The following is a 9,774-nucleotide window of genomic DNA, read 5'->3' on the forward strand; positions in this document are numbered from 1 at the left end:
ACGTTGCTCAGGCACAGCCGCCTATGTGCATGAGTCCTAACCACCCATAATGCTTCTTGACATTTACAGCTTGCTGTGCTTGACAACATATTATCTAATCTATACAAATAAACAGGTGTTGAGCATTAAACTCCCAAAAAAAGGAAACGTCAGAGCTGCATAACAAAGAGTAATTCACCTTTGCAGCGGCCGCAGACCAGCGAGTTATTTCAGACTGACTGTGCCTCTGTTTCTTTTGTTATAACAGCGCTGGAAGCCAAAACAAACATTCAACTGTTGCACACACAAAATGCCGCTTGATTTGTCCGACACAAGTCAACTAAAAATCCTGAGGAAGAGAAGAAAAAAATCTTCTTCAACCAAAATGAAAAGCAGACTCTAGCCCTGGGCGTCTGCGGTTCGCAGTTATGTTCTGACAGTAACTGCTGATACTTCCTAAAGGAATTTACATTCTTTGAAGAAACCCCGACCGGCCGTTATAGGCTGCACGTTCTGAAGAGTAAAAAATGAATTTACTTATACATGGGGGATCATTTCACTACACTTCTTTAAGAAGTTTGACTTGAAATAATGACACTGATGCCGTGAAAGGCAGGTGGCACAATATGTAATGCTTCAAAGTAATAGTTTCCTCATGGACCTTTGTAATCAAAAGGCGGAACACAGTAGAGTATACACTCAGAGCTTATGTTCCATCCACAATTTATGTTTAACATACGTATTTAGTTATTATATGATCAAAAGACATGTAAGGACATCATACCGGGAACACACAGCAAACACAGGCCTCAAAATGTGGATTATTTTTTTTTTCCCACAGGCACATGTGCTTTACCGCTACGGCGAGGATGGAAGAAAAAAATGATTTTCCATTTGTTGATGGGAAAACTGTTTTCTATACTTGTCAAGCTGTTAAAGACTTTGTTCATGTCATCAGAACCTATATTTCTTGAAATTACTTTACAGCCCCCATGCCGCAGTGATTTGTAGATTTTTAGAAGGTAAGAGGGAGAGATATTGACCATAAATCAATAGGGATCAAGATATGATGTACTCAGTGGAACTGTATTTTATAAACTCTACTTAGATGTATGTACTGTACAGTTCCTTCTCAATGAGAATAGACAGTCAGAAACACAGCATACATACATGCAGCGGAAGGCAATTCTTTTGACTTTTGCTTTTACGGGAATTGGCAGCGTTTTTGGGGACGCTACATCTTTTTGTTACAAATCGAAACTGTGATTTTTGCTTGGCAGTGTTGCCCAGGTTTAGTGAGCTGCTCAATGCAATTCTGTTTGGGGCTTACGCGTGGAAAGTGTGCAGGACTTAATGGTGGATTTTCTTCACAAATAGAGCAAAAACTTCATCAGTTATAGTTCCTTACAATGATATGCATTTAGTAAGAAGCACTATATGCTCTTAAGCGTTGTTTTATTTAAACTTCTATTTTGAATTATTAATAAAACTTAAAGTTTAACAGCAACAAGCACACGATGTGTAGATGCTACACATGCACTCTGGTTTTGGTGTCTCTTCATAACCATGAGATTTCCAATTGGTCTTTGGAATGTGTCCTGTTAAGTAAAGGTGCCTTTCTCTTGCCTTTTAAAGCAAGCCAAACTCTACAGATGACATGTAGAAATAACCTTTGAAATGTATACTAGGTATCACCAGACACCAATGGATATGACTTACTTAATCTATGAATGCAGGGAACATTGGAAGCCTCCAAAACTGGAGTGCCTGCAGTATAGTATACGATTTTCCAGATTAAGCAATGGGGGCACTTAAGAACATCCCCTGTCCAATGCAGGTTGCCTGTGAATAGTTTTCTGGGTAACAGTGCAAAAACAGATTTTTACATAAATCATACCAATTGGCACCTATCAGTACCTAGTGTGCATTTTAAGCCTATTTCTTCCAGTCACCTATAGTAGCAGGTGTACATTACTAGAAGACAAAAATCAAAGCTCAGTTAGGTGGCAGACATGGCCATATTATAGTGTCGTTTCTGTTTAGTACAGTTGGTTGGAAGCTGTGGCCATATTATAGTGCCATTTCTGTTTACTACAGTTCGTTGGAAGCTGTGGCCATATTATAGTGTCGCACCTGTTTAGTACAGAAAAAAAATGCAACAATGGAATGTTAATTTGCTTACATAATGAAGAGCAGTTTAGTACAGTAATTAAAAATAATTAGCATATTTCATGTATAGCACCAGTCCTGCACTAGATGGCGTTACATTAATTAACCCACGGTTTGTGGAGATTCAGTTATCTAATGCTATACATACTAATACTGGGCACAATATTGCCAAATGTTTTATGGATTCTAGAAGACATGTTTCTTTAATTACATCTTTAATTGAGGTTATATAGTTCATCAAGCAGACTTTTACAGCTAAAGTCTCCCACTCATTGGCTAATTATCAAGTAGATAAGGTTGTTTTAGCCATAATCTAAAACCAATAGCTAGCATTAGTCTCTTGCTGGACCTTCTTGGCTGAAGAACATATGGTTTAAAAAACTTTTGATTGTATGATTATTTATGTTTGTAGGGATGTCGTTTTTTTCCCCCTAAATTATTTTGTTTCTTTTTGTGTTCTGTCAGTGTAGATTAATCAGCTTAGCTGTGTGCTGGCTTGTGTTCCCTAAATGTGTAGTGATTATGCTTGGTTACCTGCTGTTTTGAGTGTTTTCCAGTAGAGTGTGGTAGAGATAACACTTCATATTAAGGATGTTTAATACCTGGCCAATCAGCAGGTCTAGGGAGCCTTATGTGCATGCTGAGAGAGCTAATAAATATCTGAGACACTCCCTGGTACAGGCTTTTCACTCCAGGGTTTGACCCTGAGAAGATGCATCTGTGAACAACCTATCTAGTTCCCAGGCCTGAAGGCCTAGGGGTATGGGAAGATGTGGGGATCTCCTTTCATGGGAGGTGTCCCAAGATGCTGGCTGTGTTGAAATGCTACGGGCCCTGAGGAAGCAAAGCTGCAGTTTTCCCCCACAGGGATGGTAAGTGACTGACTAAGCAGGGAAGCACCACAGGAACCTTCCCACTGCTGTCCTACCTTGATTTTAAAAACTGACCATACACAGGAACCTCAATTCTACAAGCAGCCTTCTATATTCAGATGTATTCCAGCCAGTATAGTTCTGTGAAAGAAGTCAGCTAAAAGACTATGCAGTAGACGAAAGACTATGATTCAAATTTAATTGTTCAGGTATCCTGTGCTCCCTACATCCTCCTTCCCTATTCTTCATGCACGTGCTATTAAAATACCATGAAATCTATTCAAAGTGACTGGTGCCCATCATTTTCAAAATCACAGGACAAGAACTTCACCATGGGAGGGATGTGCCTGAGACACTGTTTGCAGAGTAAGGGAGTTTGGGACATTTGTGATGTACCGATTGGGTATCAGAGAAGCCATCATTGCCAAAAGTGGTTACAAGAGCGCTACATGTTCTGCTTGCTCCAGAAGTTCAAGTCAGAAGTTGTATGTCTGGACCTTACAGATTTGATATCTTTATATAGCCAAATCGAGTAAAAACTGGGACAGGATACTTTGATCCCAAACTTAGATCAGGTGGCCTGATCAACTGTTGGCACAGTTTTCCTCCACCCCAAAAAAAAAAATATTTTACGCTCATCTGCTTTGGAACATAGACTTCTCCCTTAGCCATGGTGTGCCAGTCTCACCCTCCATACCATAACATTCTTAAGATCAGATAAAAAAATTAAAATTCTATTCTCAGCCAGACATGCTTTCAGACAATACTCATGTTGAGGAATTCCATTTAAAATCTTCAAACAATGTTTGTTACTTTAGTTGAAAATCCAACAAACCATCTATCACTAACTTCACTGATTTGGGAAGCTTACAAATGCTCACACGTATTACCTTTGTTTATCAGATGGCAAGGACTGTGGTTATCTGACATAAGAAATTATCTTGTTTCAGGCTCTTAAAAAGCCTGCAATAGAAAACAACAAGCATTTTGTAGCTGTCATGTACAACATGGACTAGGACTACATTTGCAGACAGTACATCATCGTTTTTTAGCCACTGCCAAGTTATCAATGTCAGTTAAGTAAGGGAAGAAATAAGATACTATCATCTTTTTTGCAAAATATACTTGGAACTGAGATAGAAGAAACACAGCCAAAGTCACGCACAGGAAGCGTAAATGACAGAAACGAGTCTCAGCATATTCCTAGTCAACAGATATAATGTATTTCCATAGTAATTTCTATTATTTTATAAAAGTATTGATCATCAAGAGAGAAAAAAAAATGCCAAAAGGAGACTACCGGTGTGATTGGAAAGGCTAGACAAAGAGCAGCACTCTATCCTCCCTTAAAAAAATTAGAAAATGGAAGCTGAATCCAAATTGTTTCTGTTAAACAAAACCCCAAATTTCCTTCTTCTATAATCCTCATAAAAAAAACCTCTATAGCATTTATTTTTATAGCACAGCTAAGCTATAAATTAATCCTTTTCTATTATACCTTGTAGGCTAATTATTAGGAGAAAAAGAGCTCTTTACAGACACCTACTCATTCTGAGTTATTTGCTTTTACATTTTGGAATATATATCCACATTTAGCTGATTCCAGACAACTGTATTCCAGCTTTTAATATGGTAGTAAAATCTTAGAGATTGCAACTGTTAGGGATGGAATTCTAGACTACACTTTTTAACTTGACTAAAGTGGAGAAGGGTTAGAGCTTCTTGACAAGGGTATTGTATATGTTCTGGGGATCACCTAACCAACAAAATCCAACCCCAAAAAGATTGAAAGTTTAATACTAATTTAACCTTTCTCACACTACCCAAAGCTAAATAAAACACTAAAGTTATTCACAAAAACGAGTAGAGTTTGGAGACGGCAAGAGAGGTAAATAATCTAGGGGGGCTATTCACAAAGGAGCCGAAGGATCCAGCCGTAGCTTCGGCTGATCCTTCGGCTCTCTTCGGCCGCCGGAGCCCTTCGGTTCAGTCGAACCGAAGGGCTGCTGTACGAGCTATTCACAATAGCCCGTACAGCAGCCGAAGGTGGCCGAACCAAAGACATTTGCTTCAGCTCGACTGTGCCTAAGTGTCAACCGAAACGGAGATCATATCTGTTACTATGTCCACACTCATGAATGAACAGGAAGAGTTGTAGAGCACTTTCTGTTCATTCATATTTGGGGAAACAGTAAACATACTATGTCCTCAATTACTTACAAAAACTCAGCGACTTGCTGATCCATGAGTGTTTGTATACCTCTCTCTCCATCCTGACTCTCTGTCACAGGAGGCAAAGCGAGCAGTGTGGGGAGGAGAGCTCTGCCTCCTGTGACACCGCTGACAGCTCTTTACTCCCGCACTGCTGGTTCGGCCTCCTGTGACAGCTGGCAGCTGTCTCTTTCCTGCACTGCTCTCTATCCTGATCTGCCTGTCACAAGAGGCCGAGCGGGGCAGTGCAGAAGGAGAGATCAGCCTCCTGTGATAACACTGGCAGTGCTCTCTTCCCCGCCCCACTTGGCCTCCTGACAGTTTTTCACCTCTCTGCTAGGTGCTGCTCTGTGTCGGAAGAGGGAGAGAAGCTAGCGATGCACCGCATTTGTGGCCAAAATATTGTACCTTTCGGCATTTTGCCAAAGTACCATTTTCGGACAGTATGTTTCATTGCATTCCTAAAATATTTACTTCAGCTCATTAATATATATTGGATAGTTTGTTGTTGGAATAAGAATTAAGGCTGGCCCCAGACCTATGTGCTTTGTGATAACATGTTTGAACCTACATTTCCAAAATGCACATTACTACCTTGCATGTCAACACACACTCTGCAATGGCTAGCATGTATACCCAAGTGACAGTGTGTTTCAGAAAGGGCAGACATCAAATCACATGCCTCGCTAGATGACACAACTTTCGTCTATGGCCCTCGTGTAAAGCCAAGTGAGAATGGGTTTTAGGATGGGTAGATGTCTTATCACCTGCTCCTCTTGCTTACACATGTTCTTGTCTTTGGCCAGCCTGTAAAGCCAAGTGACTGTGTGTTTTAGGATGTATAGATGTCTCATCACCTGCTCTTCCTGGTTACACAGTATCTTTTCAAAGGCCTGCATGGAAAGCCAAGTGACAGTTGGTTTTAGGATGGGGTGTCACAGACCTACACGGATCAGAGCTCCGTGTTTGAGGCGTGCCGTCCGTCCATGACATCACGGCCGACTCCTCCCCTTGGCCGCAGCTCCTCCTCAAAACATAGCTGAGCCACTCACTCGATGTTCTATCGTTCTGGAACGTCGAGCGAGAGGCTCTGTGTACAGAGCAGGAGAGAGAGTGTTACAGGCTGATCTGGAGACTGTGAACTGCTACCGCACACCAGGGACTTGGCACTGGACCTACACTGAGGTTGCAACCATCACCCCAATTGCCATCCACAATTACTTTGTACCATCAAGCAAACCGCAAGTAACTGGGAAATTACCCATCTGTTATTCCTACTCAGATACCTGGTTGTGCTGCATTGTGGTTCATGCTTGGCTGACCAATTAATCAAACACCTGTTGTACTACTGCAAGTATTTCTTATGATGAAGTGTGCACTGTGACCTGAAATAGCCAGTGAATATACCTGTTGTTGCACCTCCAGACTGAACCGCATTGCCAACTTGATGAACTGTGATTAGCATAATCATTACCTACTAGTTGAACTGTGTCTAAATTTAATTGCCATTGCTCTGTTGAGATAGTGTGGCAGTAGCTACAACATTGATCTTGCCGTCCGCCAGCCTATGCGGATCTACTCCTACCTATTTGTTGCCGCTTCCCAAATTGCTCTTACTATAGGGCCATCACCTTAGTTCTTCCATAACTAGTACAGGGTAGTAAGCCACTGCACCTAGCATAGGAGGGGGTACATGATGTGAAACGGTTCCCCTTGGTACTGAGTGCATTGGGGTTCCGCCAAACTGATCCAACCCCTTAATCCTATATAATAACCTCCGCAGCTGAGATTCATACAACATCAAACCTGCTGGACTGTGACATGGGGAGATGTCTCATTACCTGTCCTTCCAGGTGACATATCTGATTGCCTATCTCAATTATTCTTTGTAGACTGGTGACCCACATTGCCTAAAAAAAAACTACAGTTCTTTTTCATTGACTTTGCCATATGCGTATCATAAATCATCAGAGAAATGAAGGGTTACAGCAGAATAGAATACTTGGCAGAAGGGCACTCCAACTATAGCATTGGTAATTTTTAAACAACCTGAAGGAATAGGCTTTGTGTTGTAGTAAATAGATTTCCAAATGTGAGTAACGGTGGCCAAAATCTTTCCACTGAGGTATAATAGCTGTTCTGGCTTTGTAAAATAGGAGTCCAATTAAGATTTGGTCTGCTGCGGAGCAGACACATTTCTCTACTAGACTCTTGGGATGGTGTGAGGGAGACTGTGGTGACTTTAGCAGCATAGACCCCCTAATAAAGAAATCTTCTATACAGGAAATTTGATTTAAAATACATGTACTTGAGTTGATATGATATACTGTATTTAGCCTTTCCAGTTATTTAGAAAGACTCTGCTATGGTTAATTACCTCAACTATACCTAAATAAAAGTTTCTCCTCTATTTAGTTTTGGATAGAGTAGGGAAGGGGTAGAACTCCTGTCATATTTTCATTGCTGTCTTTTCAATTCCTATTGGTTCTTCGGGACAGGAAGTGAAGGCAAATCTCCCTTAAGTGATAGACAGCAAAAAAAAGAAATAAACTGACAGCTTTAACCCTCTTCCAACTCTATTCAAAACGAAGACAAAAACAAGTTTTGGCTATACATACACTTTCAAATGGACCAGATTAAACTATTTTGATGATGTACACTTTTGGACATTTGTATTTTTTACTCTATTTATTATGTGATCAAAACATGCTGACAGGACATTATTATGTACTCTTATTTTCTGTTTTAAGCTAGCCACACAAATTACAATCTGATTGTACAATACCCAGTAGATTTACCAACAAATATGTGGTATGAAGGTTCACCTAAATGGATTGTTCAAGCAGTACATGCTTGTTGGTAAATCTAAAGGCTGTTGCACAATCAGATTGTAATATGCAACCAAGTATAACATAATAAAGACAAACTTGCTAAAGAGCCAGTTCAATTCCAACAAATATCTTCCCATAAGATTATACGTGAATTTAACATGTTTAGACATCCAAAAGCACTGAGATACCTGCTGGATGTGATGTCAATAGCCCCAGCAGACTCGGAGCATGTGACAGTATATAGTAGAGATGGACCGAAATAGAAATTTAAATACAGAAACAAACCCGAAATTAAAAAATTGTCAGCCCGAAAACTAAAATGTTATTTTAGTTTATTCAAATTTTTAAAATATTTTATTTTTATTTTTTTATAAACTTTTTAATGTTTTTTTATATTTATCATTTCATTTTTTTTTATTTCAATCGTTTTTTATTTTTATGTCATAAAAATAAAATGGTTACAATACAGTTTCAGGTAAAAAGTCACAAGATACAATCACCTTGTCGGTAACAGTTGTAAACAGTTGTATTGTTTTAACAGTAGAGATCAAACAAAATGAATACAGCACCCTAAGGTGCTTATTGTTTTAACAGTAGGGATCAAACAAAATGAATCCAGCGCCCTAAGGTGCTTATCAAAGGGGCAAGAGTGCCATACATAGAAAACAAGAGTGGGAGGAAAGAAGGAAGGACAGAAGAAGTAGGGGATCGGGGATATGTGGCAGCAGGGTAGTACCACCAGGCTGGGGAGTCCACTCAAAGTGACGTTAGGTTCGTGAGGGGAATGGTCGGGTGTGCATATGCCAACCAAGGGTCCCAGACCTTCCGGAATTTTTTTTGAGTGTCCATCAGGATGCTGGACAGTTTTTCGTTGGTAAAGAAAGAGTCCAACCGTCTACTAACCCCACCAAATGGGATCTGCTGTTTCCTCCACGCCTGCGCTACAGTTTGTTTTGCAGCTAGGAACATGAAGACTGCTAGTTTATGTTGGGAGCTTGTGAGGTTTGGGGGTTTAAGGTGTAATAGGGCAAACCTCGGGTCCTTACGTATATTCGTTTGGAGGATTGAGTTCAGTAGCCTGAACGTTTTGATCCAGAAACGGTGTACCAATGGACACGTCCACCAGATGTGCATTACGTCACCCTTCGCATCGCAACCTCTGAAAACATTTGGCTGACTGTTGAGGATGGGAATGTGCTAGTCGAGCTGGCACCATGTACCATCGCATCATAGACTTGTATACTGTCTCTAGTGAGGTGATGTTGATGGTGCATGATGCCGCCGAAGTCCAAATTTGTTGCCACTCTATTTCAGTAATTGTCCCATTATCATTTTCATTTTTTATTAAATATTTTATTTTTTTACTTCACTTTTAGGGGCTTGGGGGAAATATTAGGGGTCTAAACAGACCCCTGATATTTCCTTTTTAAAATAGAAAAAGAGATTGAGTACACAGAGCCCTCAATCTCTTTTTTCTGCAGCCCCTGTTATCAATGAACAGGAATCCCCTATACTGAGTGTTCCTGTTCATTCATAACTTGAGAACAGAGTATGTTTACTATAACTACAACTATGAATGAACAAGAGGTGATGTAGATCACTCCCATTCATTCATAATTGAGGATATAGTACATATACCATGTCCTCAATTATCGACAAATACTCAGCGATCACTGATCCATGATGTGGTGGCTGCATTAGTTTTCTTTTTT

Source organism: Nanorana parkeri, unplaced genomic scaffold, assembly GCF_000935625.1.
Source record: "Nanorana parkeri isolate BGI_ZX_2015 unplaced genomic scaffold, ASM93562v1 scaffold726, whole genome shotgun sequence".
NCBI lineage: Eukaryota > Metazoa > Chordata > Amphibia > Anura > Dicroglossidae > Nanorana > Nanorana parkeri.